The sequence below is a fragment of the Panthera pardus genome, unplaced genomic scaffold (genome assembly GCF_024362965.1).
Source record: "Panthera pardus isolate Hobbes unplaced genomic scaffold, ASM2436296v1 HiC_scaffold_10, whole genome shotgun sequence".
NCBI lineage: Eukaryota > Metazoa > Chordata > Mammalia > Carnivora > Felidae > Panthera > Panthera pardus.
In genome coordinates, this window is record NW_026526655.1 from 8955699 (window position 1) to 8972703 (window position 17005).

Below are 17005 nucleotides of genomic sequence, written 5' to 3' on the forward strand. Positions count from 1 at the left end.
ATGCCTTTCTAAAAGCCTGGAAGCATTTCTGGCATAGAGAAAGCATTTGCTGACTGGAATTCATAGCTATGTGTCCTAAGCACCAGCTGTTCTGGGCTGACTTGTGTCCCCCCCAGTTTGCATGTTGAAGTCCTAACCCCAGGACCTCCGAATGTGAACCGTATTTCGATAAGGGGTCTTCGGAGAGGTAGTTAAGTTAAAAGGAGGTCGGTAGGGTGGGCCCGGCTCCAATATGACTGGTGTCCTCGTAAGAAGAACTGATTAGGGACCCAGAATGCAGAGAAGGAAGACGATGTGAAGACACAACGGAAAGATGCCCAACCACGAGCCCAGGAGAGAAGCCTTAGAAGAAACCATCCGTGCTGACATCCTGATCTCCGACTCCCAGCCTTCAGAATCATGAGACATAAATCTCTGTAGTTTAGGCCACCCACCACGTCCGTGGTCCTTTGCTATGGTGGCCCCAGCACACGGATACAGCAGCCATATCTGACACACTTTGGAGGGGTTTGTATGTGTTGTCTCATTTGATCTGAACCACAATCTGAAGAGATAGTACCTACTTTGCAGATGCAGAAACTAAGGCCAGGAAACGTTGATGCGGGGGCCTGAGGAGGCCTACGTGTTGGGGTGCTGGGCCTCATGGGGCTGGGGTGGGGGAGCCTGGGTTGCTGACCCAACAAGGGCCCCTCCTTATCTGGAGTTCTGTGGGCAATCAGGCCGGTCGTCCCTCTGCCTCACTCCCAAACACACCTCGAAACAGGCCCGTGCTAGCCCCTCACACCCCAACCTGCTCTACAGGTTTTTTTTAATATTTACTTTTTTAAAATAATTTTTTAATTTTTTTAATATTTATTTTTTTTAGTTTTGAAAGACAGAGACAGAGACAGAGCGTGAGCAGGGGAGGGGCTGAGAGCGAGGGAGACACAAAATCCAAAGCAGGTTCCAGGCTTCACGCTGCCAGCATAGATCCCGACGTGGGGCTTGAACCCATGAACCGTGAGATCACGACCTGAGCCGAAGCCAGTCGCTCAACCCACTGAGCCACCCAGGCACCCTGCTCCCTGCAGCTGTGTGCAGAGTCCTGTGATCTGAGACGCTGCCTGACGCTCTATGGGGCAGTTTCAACGCTGAGGCCAACGGAGGGAGGAGAAATAAGACAGCTTTGGGGACAGTGACCCTCAAAGCAGTTATTGCTGATGTGCTGACCTGCAGGTCTGCGCAGAGAGCCAGGTTCTCCATGAGGAGGGTGTGGGGAGCCCACGACTCTTTAGCTGCCACTCCTAGCTGGGACAACAGCAGTGGCTCACGTTAATTGAGGTCCTGGCAGCTGCCAAGCCCCGTGTTAAGTGCATGATACAGAGTTTCTCATTCAGTCCTCTGAGCAGCACTGCAAGATGGTCACTGATATTATCACCATTTGACAGCTCGGGAAACTGAGGCTCAGAGAGCTCAAGTAAATTGACCCCTCAGCTAGGAGGGGTCAGCGCTTAGCACTCCAGTGCTGGTTCTCTTCACCAGTAACTTACATCAGCTGTATACCCTGCCGCGTGCTTTCTCAGGCTGTAGTTGGAAATGTTCCCCCAAACCCCTTGCACTGGGCAGAGAATTAGGAAGGAAGTTTGTGGGGGGAGAGGACAGAAACTCTGCCAACCCATGTGACACAGATCCGAGCTGCTGAGCGTGTGGCTGGTAACCTCTCCTGCTCGCTCCCGCCTCCCCCGCCGACGACCTCCATCGGGGAGCTGAGGCCATCCCCTCTGTGTGAATCCCCCTTCAAGGCCACCCTGTGCTCATCTCAGCCAGGGTCATGGGGAAGGCAGAGGTGGCCCCTGCCACCCGCTCGTTGTCATCGGTGGCTGGTTGCGAAACACCCTGGCCAGTCCATGGCAGCAAAGGGGGAAGGAATTCCCTTGGATAGTTCCCTGGATAATTCCAGCCCCTTCCTAGGGGTACAGGGACAGCCTGGGGACAGTCTGAAGTGAGTATCCGGTGGTGAACCACCTGTGCTCTGTGACAGTGTGGGGCTGATTCCCTTTGTGCTAAGAGTCCCGAGGAGGGGCCATCTGGGGCTTTGACCGTCTGCCGTGTAAGCTTGGCTTTGGACTTCACAGCCTGGGACACTGTGGGTCGGAACCTCGGGGCAGGTGAAACAGGGCAGTCTCTTCTCCACTCCTTCCGGAGGGCGGCTGCCGGTGACCTAGCCGTCTCCCCCAAGAGTGGGTGTGTCCCAATCTGGTGGGGGTGGTGTGCCCCCCACGTCGGATGTGCCTCTGTGTTAGGGGTTTGGGTCTCGGGTGCGTGTGCCCAGGAGCATGACCCTTGCCTGCTCGTGGGCCCGCCCCTGTCACCAGACCCCAGGCGGCCTACAGGAAGGTGTTTGGCATGGGAAGAGGGCAGTGATGTCCATGGGCCCAGGGCAAGAGGCAGGAGGACTGGATGGCCTTGGTGGGAAGCCAAAGTGCATGACAAGGCTGCATAGGGCCACGCCTCCTTGCCCGAGTCTGAGGAAGTGGCAAGGCCCCAGCTCCAGGTGCCCGAAAGCCACAGCAGGGCAAAGGCCAAGGGCTTGCACATCCGGGGCCTCTCAAGCTGCCGGCTGCAGGGGCTGGGCTGGGCACCAGCTGATGGAGGAGAGCCTCAAGGGAGGGGGTATTCCTGTGTGTCCTGGTGGGGCTCTCTTGGCAGGGCTCCCCCCTCCCAACCGCACTTATCCTGCTCTGCAGGCTGGCTTCTGGGCTCTTCTTTAGAAAAAGTAGCGTAACTGTCATCCTTTCTGACCCTCCCCTCCCCATAACCTGCAACCCCTCCAAACCCTTATCTTCACTATCAGACGCCCAGCACCCTGCTTCTCATTTCCTGGATGACTCTGTGGTTCTAGAAATTCAGAGCCACTGTGTTCTGAGAAGGTGCTTTCTGTCGCCCCTGGGAAGCGGGCAACACAGGCTTCATGACTCCACGGGACGCCCGTGGCTGCTTACAGCAGAAATGGTGGGAGGAGAGGCCCCGGGGCCTGGGCTAGGGCTGGCGCAACAGGCCAAGTTCTTGACGTGGCCGCAGGCGCTTCGCAGGGACAGCTGGGCCGGCAGGCCTCACAGGGGGAGCGGGAAGGGTCAGGGAGGGAGCGCTGGTGTCTTCCTGGTTGAGGGTAGGGAGCAGGAGCAGGTGGGAGGCAGCGGAGGCCTGGCTAAAGATGCTGGGGATACACCAGGCAGGGTAGAGTCATTGTCAGTGGGGGCGGAGGGCCAGGCAGTTTCTCAAGGCAGGGACTATCTATCCCAGGGGCCGTGGTCACCGGGGCTGTGGAAGAGGGTCCCCGGGGCCTCCCTGAGACGGCTGGGTAAGGCCTGGTCAGCCCAGGTGCTGTTTGCTCCACGGCAAGGCTGTTGGGGTCACCGGGGGCCTAGGAGGAGGCACGTGAGGCCCTCTCTGTGGGTAGGTGTTCAGGTCAGGATGGGGTCAGAGACAGGAGGACAAGGAACTTTCTTCTGGAAGAGTGCATTGCTGCTGCAGGGGGCCTGGGTGGCATCTACACCCAGGAGGGGGATGGTGGCCAGAGGAGGGATGACCAGCATGTGCCATCCGGTCCCTTTGGGGCTGTGGCAGAGACCTGCGGTTTGGACACAATAACCACTGAAGGGTCAACTGCCCCAGTTTGGGGAGCAGAGGCTACCACAGCTCCCTTTTGGGGACCCCCTACTCAGCCAAAGGACTAGTTTCTTCCCTTCATGCAGTAGGTCCTTCCAGGTGCCCACGAAGAACCTGACGTGTGCAGGGCACCGTGAGAGAGAAAGGTGAACGAGGCAGAGCCCTGTTTCCAGCCCTGAGGAGAAGCAAAAAGGCCCATGTGTCCAAAGAAGTCTTTTTAAATTTTTTTTTTTTTTTTTAAGACTCAGAGCGTGGGCTCCGGAGTGAGACCGTCGCGGTGGTCTGGGGTGCAGAGCAAGAGACACTTAGCCCTGAGGGCTGTATGGGCCACAGACAGAAGGACGACGGGGCCAGGATGGTGGGAGGGGCACGGGATGGCCTGAGGAGTCGCGGTGGAAACGACAACCGCCAGTAGTGACTAGGGATTAGTAATCATAGCCCCGGTCGCTATGGGCGTAAACCAGATGTGCAAAAACACTGGCTCCGGGCCTGGGAAATGGTAGCTGTTAATCCTACAGAAGTTGGCTCCCAGCAAACTGAAAGGCAGAGGTGTGAGTATGAGCCACCTCTTCTTTGCCCCCACGGGCGGGGCTGGGCCCCAGGTGGACCCAGCCCTCTGGAGCGCAGCCCTCCGGAGCTGAGAGCCTGGGGGATGGCAGGACAGCCCCATGCCTTACACATGCTGCCCGCACTGCTTGGGACAGCACCGTGTGGGCCCCTCCACAGCGGATTAAGATGTCCTTTCACCTTGGCCTGGCCATTTCCACTGGGGGAATAGCAGGGTCAAGTTTCTTTGCGACTCGGGGAGATGCCTTCACTGCCCCGGAGCGGGATCTGGGTGTCCTTGTGTGACTCCGAGGGCCCAACTGCGGCTCTGAGGCACTTTGGGGTATGTTCCAGAACGCAGATGAGGAAAGCCCACCCCAACCCCACCCACAGAAGCCAGGGCATCATTTGGATGACTGTCTGTGCCTCAGAACCTGCTCCCTGTCCGGAGATGTGGCCCTGTCACCTACCCAGGTTCTGATCTTTCCACCCCCTCTCTGACTCCTCTCCCACACGTACCCAACTGACTCTGACTGTCTCGTCCAACCCTCTCAGACTCTCTCAAATCTTCCCTCCTCTCCTCCCCGAGGCCCTGTCTTCTCCTGCCTGTTATTACATTAGCCTCTCAATGTCTGGCTCCCCTCCAGACTCTCCCTTTCCGGGCCATTCTCCAAAGACCAAACCCCACGCCAGAGTTCCCCTTAATGACACTCAATAACCTTCTAGATAAAACCCCAGTTCCTCAGCAAACCAGGCTCTCTGTGACAGGGTCCCTCTTTTTCCCACCTGCCTACCTCTTGGACTTTTGGGTCCAGGCCCATTGAGGTCTCCACCTGAAGCCCCTGGCCCTTGCTTTCTCGGAACTCCCATACCTTTGTACCTGCTCCCTCTGCCCGGAACACCTATGCATCGCAAGCTAACTGCTACTCAATATTTACATCTCTATTTTACTTTCGTTTATTTTCTTTTAAACCGGAAATGTCTATCATTTGCTGGCTATCAGTGTGACCCAGGATCGCTCTGCTCAGGGGTCACCGCCTTGACATACTTTACTCCCCACCTGGGTGCTCTTCACGTGGGTGCCCTGGTGCCTGGGAAGAACGCACAGGTAGCATGCGCGAGAGTTTTCGTTCTCCAGCTTCTCCTGTTTTATCCTCTCCCAGCAGTTCCTGAGTTGCATTAGGTGCCGAATAAAGACATTGATTAAAACATCTAACTCATAGAACGGCAAATTCTATTTCAAAGCTGTAGATCCAAGTGTACGAATTTAAAGCTGAGTTTAATTATCCCACCATTCAACTCTGTCTTCAGCCCCCTTTCTGGTTCATGGCAGAGATGTTAGCCAATTCCAGAAACCCACCACTTCTGTGACTCTCCTCCCTCACAGCCCAATTATGCTCGATTTATTTCATTTCCCCCTCTTCACTTCTGTAGCAGGATCCGTGTGGGGTTGCGTCTGTGACATGTCCAGACGTGGGGGCGAAGAGGTGGGTCATTGGGGGGCATTCTGAAGCCTTGCTGGCATCAGCCCCGTTCTCTGTTTGCAGTTGGCACCTGTCCCTCAGCCTTTGCTGAGCTGAATTCTCAGCACGTTACAGAAGATGGAAGGGGACAACCATTGAGTGCAGGGTCTGGTGGCTTCATTCGCTTCAAAGAGCCCTTTCCTCCTGCAAATCCCAAACCTCAAGACCCTACCCTGAGAAAACAGCACCTTAGAGAAGGAGGTGGGTGAGCAGGTGTCCACTCAAAAGTGGGGAGGGACCCGAAGAGAGGACAGATGTGGAGAAGGTGCCCCTTTATCTGGTAGAGCACACTTATGAGTCAAAAAGCCCTGTGGGGTCCAGGTTGGTGGTAGGAAGTCCTAAGCACATTGCTTTGCATAACGAAGGAGGGAGGAATATCTTTGGAGCTGGAGTTGAGGGTGGGGTTCTGGGCATCAGCAAAGGGGGTGAGTGGGATGAGTAGAGTGACTGCTGGCAGAATGGTCAAGGGACCATTCTTTGTCACTTCCGTGGGATGGGCCCCATCTGTCTCCCCAAACTTTCATAAAGTAGGCTGCACAAAATGAGGGGTTCACCTTTGCAAAGGAAAGGAGGTTCTTTCCATCCCATGTTCAAACTCCCTTCCACCCCCTTGCCCTTGGAGAAGCCCCCGGGGGAGGCAACCACATTTACCCAGAGCCTGCTATCTTGATGTGCCCAGCAGCAAGGAGTTCAGTGCCCGGCACGGCAGACAGTTTTGAAAAGGGTCACCTTTTGGCAGTAGGGTCTCTTGGACAGACTTGGGGCGTGGAGGAATCAATCCCCGACCCTCCTCTATGAACACATTTGGCGATCTTCATGCCAATGGTCTGTAAAAGAAAAATTGTCCCCAAACTGCAAGGGGACAGAATTTTTTGCGTGTGACGAAGTTAGCAATTTTCTTCTGGGAAGAACTCAGCGTTCCTGATGAAATGCACGAGCAGATTTCTGATGAACTTCAATGGAACGAAACCAGTGCCCTGCCCACCCAGTTGCCTTGAAGAAGGAAGGGGGCAGCGGATATGCCTGCATGTAACAGAGACATGGAAATAGCTCTTTCCCAGCTCCTCCCCCGAAGAGAGGCTGTCCACAAACAAATGCCCTAAAACAACAATAAAATACGGGTAGAGCATCCACTGGAGTCTGGATGGACTCAGACAGAAACAGGCCCACGGCCACTGTGTGCCGAGATGGGTCTTGGGTGGGAGCACCGCCCACTGGGGGATGACGGAGCTGTTCATCATGAATGGGATCCTCTGTCTCTTTGTCCAGAGGAGGGTCGTGGCCCTGCCTCCGTTCCTTGAAGGCTGGGATGATCAAATAATCCCCAAGGATTAGGTGGGGACGTACCTGGAAAAGTGGAAGGCAGCTCGTAAATCAGGGATTTATTATGATTACCATCTGATTCAGAGATAATCTGCCTCACGCCAGTGAAGTTCAAGATGCAGGTTCTATGCTGTTCTTCCTAAAATAGGCCTTCTTTTCGGCGGCGTGCAATTCCCCAACCACCCACCTTCGCCCCGTGCATTTTCTCTTTGCTTGCTGCAGCCTCGAAGCCTCTGAAGTGCATGGCTTCCTTCCTCCCTGCGACAGCTTCCTGACTCTCTTCTGAGGCCTCCCACGCAGTCTCCCCAACATTCAGACCGGCCCAGCCGCTCCCCAGCAGGCCCCCGCTGCTTGTTTTCAGCAAAGCCAAGGCCACCCGAGCCGGTGTTGGGAGAACAGGGCTACTCACCTTCCCAGCCCACAGCGGCCCCTGCCCAGCTTCTGCCCACCCCTAGCCCAGGCCCCACGAGGTCTGCCTCTTTGCTGATTATGAGATAGCTCATGGCTGTTAGGTCCGCCTGAATAAGCTCTTTTGTCCCAGAGAATTTTCCCATGTCAAACATTTAGTCTGTTGTGTTATGGGTCAGTGAGCAAGGAGATAAGTCTGAATTCTTAAACAACCTTGTGAACGCAAGACATCTGTCTGAAAGGCAATCAAACAACATCTGTCACGCTGTCCCTAGCTTTCAAGACACTTAAAAAAGCAAATCATTATTTTATGTCTTTGTTCTTAGAGAAATACATTTTATTTATTTATTTATTTCATTTGGAGCTCAAATCTTCCTTTTCTTTTTTCTCTTTTAAGGTTATTTATTTATTTTGAGAGAGAGAGAGGGTGCGAGCAGGGGAGAGGCAGAGAGAGAGAGAGAGAGAGAGAGAGAGAGAGGGAGGGAAAGAGGTAATCCCAAATAGGCTCTGTATGGGCAGCACAGAACCCGACCCGGGCTCGAACCCAGGAACTGGACGAAACCAAGAGTCAGACGCTATACTGACTGAGCCACCCAGGCACCCCGAACTACAATTTCTTTTAAAAATTCAAATATTATAGGGGCGCCTGGGTGGCTCAGTCGGTTAAGTGTCCGACTTCGGCTCAGGTCATGATCTCACGGTCCGTGAGTTCGAGCCCCGCGTTGGGCTCTGTGCTGACCGCTCAGAGCCTGGAGCCTGTTTCAGATTCTGTGTCTCCCTCTCTCTGACCCTCCCCCATTCATGCTCTGTCTCTCTCTGTCTCAAAAATAAATAAACGTAAAAAAAATTTAAAAAAAATTCAAATATTATAGAAATATATACTTTAGAACATGAGAAATCCCTCATAAATTTGTGCCTCCCTTTCCTCCTCCCCTAATGCCAGAAAACTATTGTTAATACTTTGGTGTATGTTGCTAAGATTTTTTTTCCTCTGCACCTACTAACATAGGTAGTATTATTATTATCAGCATCCTTTCTAACACCGTACCATAGATCTTGTGTTCCAACTTGCTTTTTGACTTAGCACATCTTCAACGTCTTTCGGTGTTAGGATCTCTCTAATTTAACAATTATAGAGTTTGTCTATAACTGTGTCTATGAAAAATCATCTATTTCATAAGTTTCTTACTGACAGGTACTTGAAATTCAACCCCTTCTAATGCAGTTTTTCCTCTATATAAACAACACTGCATATATGTGTTTGTAGAGTCATGAAGATGTTTCTATGAGCATAGGAAGCAGAAATGCTGGGTCAAAGGTGTAAACACCTAAAATTTAGTAGGCACTGCCAAACTGACAAAGCCAGCGTTGTTGTTCAGTTTGTCGATCTCTTGAAGGTGGAAAATGTCACCGGGCACCGAGAGGAGTCAGTGCCAGTAATAAGAAATGGCCGTTCATTTGGGTGCGCTCACGAGAGTGCAAGGCTTGGGACATCTTTTGAGTGTGAGGACTGACTCAGGAGAGGTCAGAGGCATAAACTATCGGTCTGGAAAGTACAGAAATCATCAGTTGAGTGAATTCCAGGAAAGGTGAAGCCTGAATGACACAGACATTTTTTTTTTTTGAAGATGTGATTGGGTTTATTAATATGTCCCAGATAGCAAGTAGAGAGATGTTCCCCTGAATGACAAGGACATTTATGAAATTGTCCGTCTGGCACCCATTCTGTCTTTTGGAAACAGCGCATCCCTTTGAGAGAGACCTCTTTCCAATGCCCAGCTCCAGAAATTGGGTTCCAGTAGGATCTGCCTAGGTTATTGTTTACCAGCCTCGGCAGGGTCAGTAAATAGAATCTCTGGCTAATTAGAAGACTTCCCTAGAATTTTTTGGATGGGGAGTAAGGGAGGAGAGGTCTTGTTTCATGTAAGAGGTTGGGGATACATGTGTTCAGAGGGGGGCAGGGGCTATGGTTTCTGCCCTGCAGAGACAGCTATTTGGAGAGACTGAAGTTGACTTCTAAATAGAAACTCAATCAAGGGCAAAGAAAGCCCCAGAGCCCAAGTATTGAGTGAGGCCCTGATTCTTGTCATCCCCAAGGCCCAAGGGCTTCCAGTATCTTCCCATACTTCTGATATGGGCCGAAAGATTAGTTTTGCCTGGTTTTGACTGTTGTATAAATGGAATTGTACAATTTGTGCTTATTTGTCCTGGTTTCTTCGACACAACAGTACATTAGTGAGACTCATCCATGTTATTTCATATAGCAGTAGCTTTTCACTTTAACTGATTTATAGTATTCCAATGCTCTTGAGTGCATACCCATGAAAAAGATTGCTGGGCTATGTGATAACTCCATGCTAACTTATTGTTATTATTGTTATTTTTGAGAGAGAGATAGAGAGAGAGACAGAGACAGAGACAGAGCATGAGCGGGGGAAGAGCAGAGAGAGAGGGAGACACAGAATCCAAAACGGGCTCCAGACTCCAAGCTGTCAGCACAGAGCCCGGCGCAGGGCTCGAACTCACGGACCACAGGATCATGACCTGAGCTGGAGGTGGCCGCTTAACAGACTGAGCCACCCAGGCGCCCCTCCATGCCAACTTTTTGAGGAACTGTCAAATAGTTTCCCAAAGCACTCACACCATTTTAAGTTCTCACTGAAAGTATGAGGGTTCCAACTTCTCTACATCCACACATATATTTGTTATTTTCTGTTTGTTTGTTTGCTTGTTTGTTTGTTTCGATTATAGCCATCCTAGGGGATGTGAAGTGGTATTCCATTATGGCTTTTCTTTGCATTTCCCTGATGGCTAATGATGTGGAACAAGTTTTCACGTGCTTATTGGGCATTTGTATATCATCTTTGGAGGAAAATCTATTCAAATTCTTTGCCAAGTTTAAAACTGGGTTATTTGTCTTTTTGAGAGGTGAGTTGTAAGAGTTGTTTAAATATTCTGGATACCAGACTCTTATTGCGTATATGCTTTGCAGATATTTTCTCCTGTTCTGGGTTGGCTTGTGTCTTCAAAAGATCACTCTGTGTTACTATTTGGACAGTAGGCTCTGGGGAGGGAGAAGAGTTGGAAACTAGGAGAACAGATATGAGGCTAACGCAGTCATCCAGCAAGAGAAGATGATGGTCAAAATGAAGTCAGACTCCCTGAGTTGTAAGGCAGATCCTTGTGTCTGCTCTAAAATCTCTGTCTGGCTCTGGCCCTGGCATTGTCTTTGACTCTCCCTGGCTCTGACCTATTTTTCTTTCTTTTTTTTCTTTTTTTTGCCTATAGTTTTGCTTGCCTCTGCCTGATTTCATTTTATGTCCATGTCCCCATTTTCCCTTCCATTTCTTCATATCTTGCCAAATAGTAGGCAGTTCTGTGAATCACCTCATATCCCCTTTGCAATGGGTACAAAACATGAGAAAATAAAGATAAAGCGGCTGTAGATAGGAAAATGGGTAGATAGGAAGATGGACTCCTGGCTTCCACGGACTTACGGAAGCTAGGCTCCTCCTGGCACTCGCCCTTCCGCAGCTATTTATCTGGCTCTGATTTCTGGTTCCACTTTCTGGATTCCCAGTTTCCCATGATGCCCTGGGAGCCTGGTAAGTGACTCAGAAGTGGAGGGATACAATCAAGAACTTTGGGGGGGCAGCCTACAGATCTCTGAAAACATAGAGACTCCATTCCTTTTTTTCTTTTTTTTTGTCTACGGGGCAGCTCCTTCTCAATCTTCATGTCACTGAGCTTTAATAGGCAGGAATCATGCCATGGATGGCCCACACTCCTCTCTGGGATCTAAGAGTCAGGGCTACAAAAGTTGCCGGATACAAAGTCTGTATACAAGAATCAACTGAATTCTTACGTATTGGAAACAAATTAGTAGAAATAAAAATTTTAAAGAAATATCACATAGAATAGCCAAGGCTAGGATAAGGGGGAGGCTAGGGTGGCATCTGGGGTGCAAGATTTAAGGAGGTATTCCCTTTCATTTTCTCCTCTTGCCTTCCTTTCGTCCTGGCCCTAAGAAAATACAGGAAAATATCAAGTAGCCAGGAATGAATCTAATGAAAAATGTTCAATATTTTGCCGCAAATACTCTCTGACCTTTATTGAGAATTTAAAGGACAAAATAAAGATCTCTACCTTGTTTATGGATCGGAAGATTAAGTGCTGTTAAGACCTTAATTTGTCAGTTCTTCTTAAATTCGCCTACAAATTCAGAGCAATCCCAGTAAAAATCCTAGCTGCTTACTTTGTGATTCTGAAATTTATATGGAAATTCAAATGATTTAGAATAGCCAAAGCAATTCTGAATACACACCAAGCTGGAGAATTCATACTACCTGATTTTGAGACTTACTATAAAAGCTACAGTCATTACGATAGTGTGGTGGTGGTATAAGAATGGACAAATACACTGAAGCAATAACAAAGACACTTAAGAAACTGCCTCATGTATGTAGTACCTGGACTTACTTGCTCCATGGTAAGTCGGTAAGGAAATCCTGTGTTTTTCAATAAATGATACGGGTCAGTTAAAAATTCATACGGAACAAACGAATCTTGACCCCTACCACACACACAATAATTACTTTGAGATAAATTGTAGTCCTGCGCTTGAAAGTTAAAACAGTGAGTGTGATGGGATATCTTGATTTTGGTGGTAGTTATATGAACTTGTTAAAAGTTTGTCTACTTTGTGGCAGCTCATCCAGCTATATGCGTATGTTTTATGCTCTTTGAATCTATGGATTACACTTCACAATAAAATTTATTTAAAAAGCAGAAAAGAAGTGGGGCACCTGGGTGGCTCAGTTGGTTAAGTGTCTGACTTCAGCTCAGGTCATGATCTCACAGTCCGTGAGTTGGAGCCCCGCGTCGGGCTCTGTGCTGACAGCTCGGAGCCTGGAGCCTGCTTCGGATTCTGTGTCTCCTTCTCTCTCTGCACCTCCCCTGCTCATGCTCTGTCTCTCTCTGTGTCAAAAATAAATAAAAACATTAAAACAATAAATAAAAAGCAAAACAGAAGTGTCAAAGCTATAGATGAAAATTTCACTGCATGTAAATTATGCTTTAAAGAGAAAATGGACGAACAAAGTAAGCAGGGCTGTTGGGAGCTAGCTACCCTGACATAGACTAGCCACCGACCCCAACTTTATGAGCTGTGCATCATGCAAGCTCTGCCCCCATGAACAATTCATCTCACTTCGAGGGCACCATGGGGGGAAGTGGAAAATTCACTAGGCAGGAAGAAGTCAGAAGAGTTGTGTGATTAGCATCTGACTCTATGCAGATTCAGTTTCAAGATGTGATGAGTATGCAGAAGAAAATGGAAAACCCCACTACCTCCTGTCCCCAGGTTCTAATCAGGAAACTTCATTATGAGTAAAACCTGAATTACCAGTGTGGTTGATGTGTTGAATGGAAAAGCAGCAAGAAACCATTCTTTTTTTCTCCTAATGCCAACCCCAACTTGATTTTTGAAATCATCTTATCTTTTCCTGGGGTCTCGGTTGGGTGTCCCCAGAAGCAGACCCTGAGACACGAATTTGAGAGCAAGTAGTTATATGGAGGCAATCCCAGGACCCACGGGTAGGTGGAGTGTAGAAGTGAGATAGGAGAGTGAACCGGCCAATGAAGAGGAAGTTTTCAGGCCAGAGAGCACAGAGCTATCCCAACTGGGGACAGGTGGGGAGTGAAGGGCAGGAAGCTGTGCCCTTACCCTGCAAACTCCTGGTCCTCAATGGTTGAGGACTGCTACCTGGCCCTTGAGCTCTGCAGTGCTTCTGGTCTGCCTTTCTTGAGAGTTGGGCGCCCTCCCCAGCCAGATTAAAACCCTCAGCCAGAGTCGTAGGAATTGGCAATACACAGCCTTCCTGCCTAGGGTTAATGTCATGGCATATGGGTATGACCGTGTCTGCTAAAACTGCTTACAATCTGGGGAGGGCCCATATTTTTTCCAGGCCCTTTAGTCACAAGACTATTTTTTAATAATCAAAAAAGTCTCATCTGCTCTCATATTTGATATTGCACTCTAATCCTCTCCCAGACATTAGCTGGAGCCGGACTTAGTCTGGGGACCAACAGGAAAGTGATCTGATTGCTTTTCTTTCCTGATCACTCATTTTCCTCTATTACCACCTGCTCTTTTCAGTTTCTGCAGGGCTGTAGTGGCAGGGGAAGAGAGGAAGGGACAGGAAAGGCTTTGCTTGACCTGTTCCATTGTAGTTTTGTGATGGGGTTCTCTGCATGCATGGAGCAGATGCCCCGGCACTACATTATTTTCTCAGGGAGCATTTTGGGGAGGCTTGGGGGGGGGGGTTCTACCATTTCTGGATGTCTTGCACCCACAGTTCCCTTGAAGTGGTTGATGTCTCCTCTTGCTGGCCAAGTGATTACTAGCACAAGATTCCCTTCTGCTTTCTAATTCATTCCCCTGCTGTACTCCCATGCAGTTCTTTTGGGCAGAGCCTCCCTCAAGAAGACCTATTTGGGCTCCCTTCAGCAAGCCCCCTTCTGGCCTCTGGGAGATGCACATCCATCTTTGTCCATCAGGCTCTTCAGTGCAGGCATTTCCACCTCTCTTCCTCCAGCTGCTGGCTTCCTACAACTCACAGGGTGAGTTCAAGCCACAGCCTCCAGCCTTCAGACTCTACAGGTGTGGTTCCATCCCTGTGTCCTTCATGTCTAGCTCTCCAAGAGTCCCTTTTAAAGCCTCTTGCACTGATTGGAAGTGGTGGATATGCCTTGTGATGCCAGCTTGACATCTAGGAAGTGTTGGGTTGAGAGGAATGCAAAATTCAAGTCTTAAACTATAAAGCCTTTAGCATTAAGATTGGTGTGTTTCAGGGCAGACCGATCCAGGGCTTTAGAGATATCTCCAAGGAACCAGGGTGTTTGCATTTCTCTGTTCTGTTGCTCACCCTGTCGGCTGCAAATGAAGGTGGCTGTTACCAGATGTGGTCCACGTTGCATGGTTTTTGGTTCACATCTGGTGGCTCACATCCTTCTCTGGAGATCCCTCTGTCCCATTTTAAGGGAGAGTCCTGAAAGTCACTCTGGCCCAATTTAAGATATACAGCCACCCCTTAACCCAGTGACTCACAGGTGAGGGAATGGAAGATGCTGATCAGCTAAGCTGACCAGAGTTTTGACTTGGCATTGGAGTAGGTCCCTTCCTATGTGGTATGTGGTTAGTGGCAGAAAGGAAAATCTGGGTGTTGTTAGGGAGAGAGGAATGGATGCTGAGTGGACAACTAGATTAGTTCCAGGGGCAGTTGTAACAAAGTACCCCAGACCAGGTGGCTTGAAACAGCAGAAATGTATTGTCTGACTATTCTAGAAACAAGATGTCCAAAATCAAGATGGTGGCAGGGTGCTGTTCTCTCTGACATCTCTAAGGGGGAATCTTCCCCTGGATCTTCTAGCTTCTGGTGTTTGCCCATGATCCTTTGTGTTCCTTGGCTTGGAGATGCATCACTCCAGAGACATCGCTGTCTGTATTCTGTGTGTTTCCACACTGTTTTCTCTGTGTATGTGTCTGTGTCCACAAGATGTCCCCTTCCTTTACGAAGATGCCAGTCATTGGCTTAAGGGCCCACTCTACTAGAGTATGACCTCATTTTAATGACTCTGCAATGACTCTACTTCCAAATAAGGTTGCGTTCTGAGACACTAGGGATTAAGACTTCAACATATCTTTTGGGGGAGACACATAAACAACAATAAATATCTACTTAAAACTATTCTCACGGCTTACTTTTGCACAAAATTATTTAATTACATTATATAACTTATTCATCACTCTTAAATCCCAAATTAAATTTGTCTAGTTCTTATAAGAAGCTTCACTTAAAAAAATATTGAGTCTCTCTGAAATTATTAAAAGGTATATGTTATCTATATTTTGAAGATAAATTCCAAAGAGAAGTATCAAAAATATTTTTATCCTGGTAGCATCATTGTGAATATAGGTGAAACCTCCAAAGGATAGTGTTGTGGACACTCACTCATTCAAGTGAATACCTTCTGGTGAGTTTGGGGAACAGTTACTCATGTTATACCCCTCTTAGAGGAACCTAGAAGAAGGTCAGAAGAAAATCTCAGTGGAGTGGACTCTTTAGCTGCTATAAGTTGGTATTAGCTTCATAACTGATCTGCCTCCCAATGGTTACACGGTATGTGGGGTTTCTTTTGATGTTTATTTATTTATTGAGAGAGAGAGAGAGAGAGCACATGAGCAGGGAAGGGGCAGAGAGAGAGAATTCCAAGCAGGCTCCACGCTGCCAGCCCAGAGCCTGATGTGAGGCTTGAACCCATGAATCGTGAGATCATGACCTGAGCCGAAACCAAGAGTCGGAAGCTTAACTGACTGAGCCACCCAAGTGCCCCTACACTGTGTGTTTTGTGTATATCCCATGGTTTTTCTCACATCTATCTATATATCATCTATCTCTGTCATGATTTATCTATGATCTACTTATGGCATATATATTTCTACCTAATCTATACATATTTAACTTTTTGATTACATAAATAAATCATGTTTACTGTCAAGTTAGTGGTTGGGTGTAGGGGTCATGATTTTGCTCCCCAGGAGATATTGGGCAATGTCTGGAGATACCTTATTTATCACAATTGGGGGATGTTACTGGTTTCTAGTGGGTAGAGGCCAATGATGTTGCCAAACATTCTAAAAGACACTGAATGGCCCCCACAATAAAGAATAATCTGGCCCCAGATGGAACCAGTGTCACTGGAGCTAAGATTGAGAAATCCTCCTGCAGAATAATAGAAAATTCAAGGAAAATCATTACCTCTGGGCATTTTCCCAATTAACATTTTGGCCAAATTCTTCCAGATGTTTTTTACACACGCAAATAGATCTATATGGGAATAATTACAGACGTATAGAGAAAAATGTGATTATAAATATACATGCTCTTTATAACCTGGCTTTTTTCACTTAAAAATATTGCTCCATGTCAGGAACTTTTTCTCATTGAAAAATGAGTTTTTTAAAAACAAAAGTGTTACATTCATGTGGTTAAAAATGAGAACTGCAAAAGGGTATACAAGAAAAACATGTTCTTTCGCAAGTGGTTATGTATACTTGAGTGAATGTGGATTCTTTAAAAAGCCACAAATTTGATTATGCAATAAAATTCCATATACTTTGCTTTCATGACTTAATAATCTATCTTAGGGCAATTTCTATATTGACACACAGAGACCCCAGTCTTTACTCTGGTGCATTGGCATTACCTACTGCCCTCTTGATGGATCCTTAGCTCTTTGCATATTTTGGCTGTTCCAAACAGTGATGCAGAATACTTCTATACCACCTCTCAGTAGACTCTGGGGAGTACACCCCAAGAATTGGAACTGAATCAAAAGGTCTGCCCTGACATTTTTGGCAGCTATTGCAAAACTACTCTACAAAGAGCTTGTCTCGTTTACCTTTCCCACTGTCTTCCTCCCCATAGTCTCACCCAAAAAATACTTAAATTTTGCACATCTGATTTAATAAAAATGCTATCTAGTTGTTTTCATTT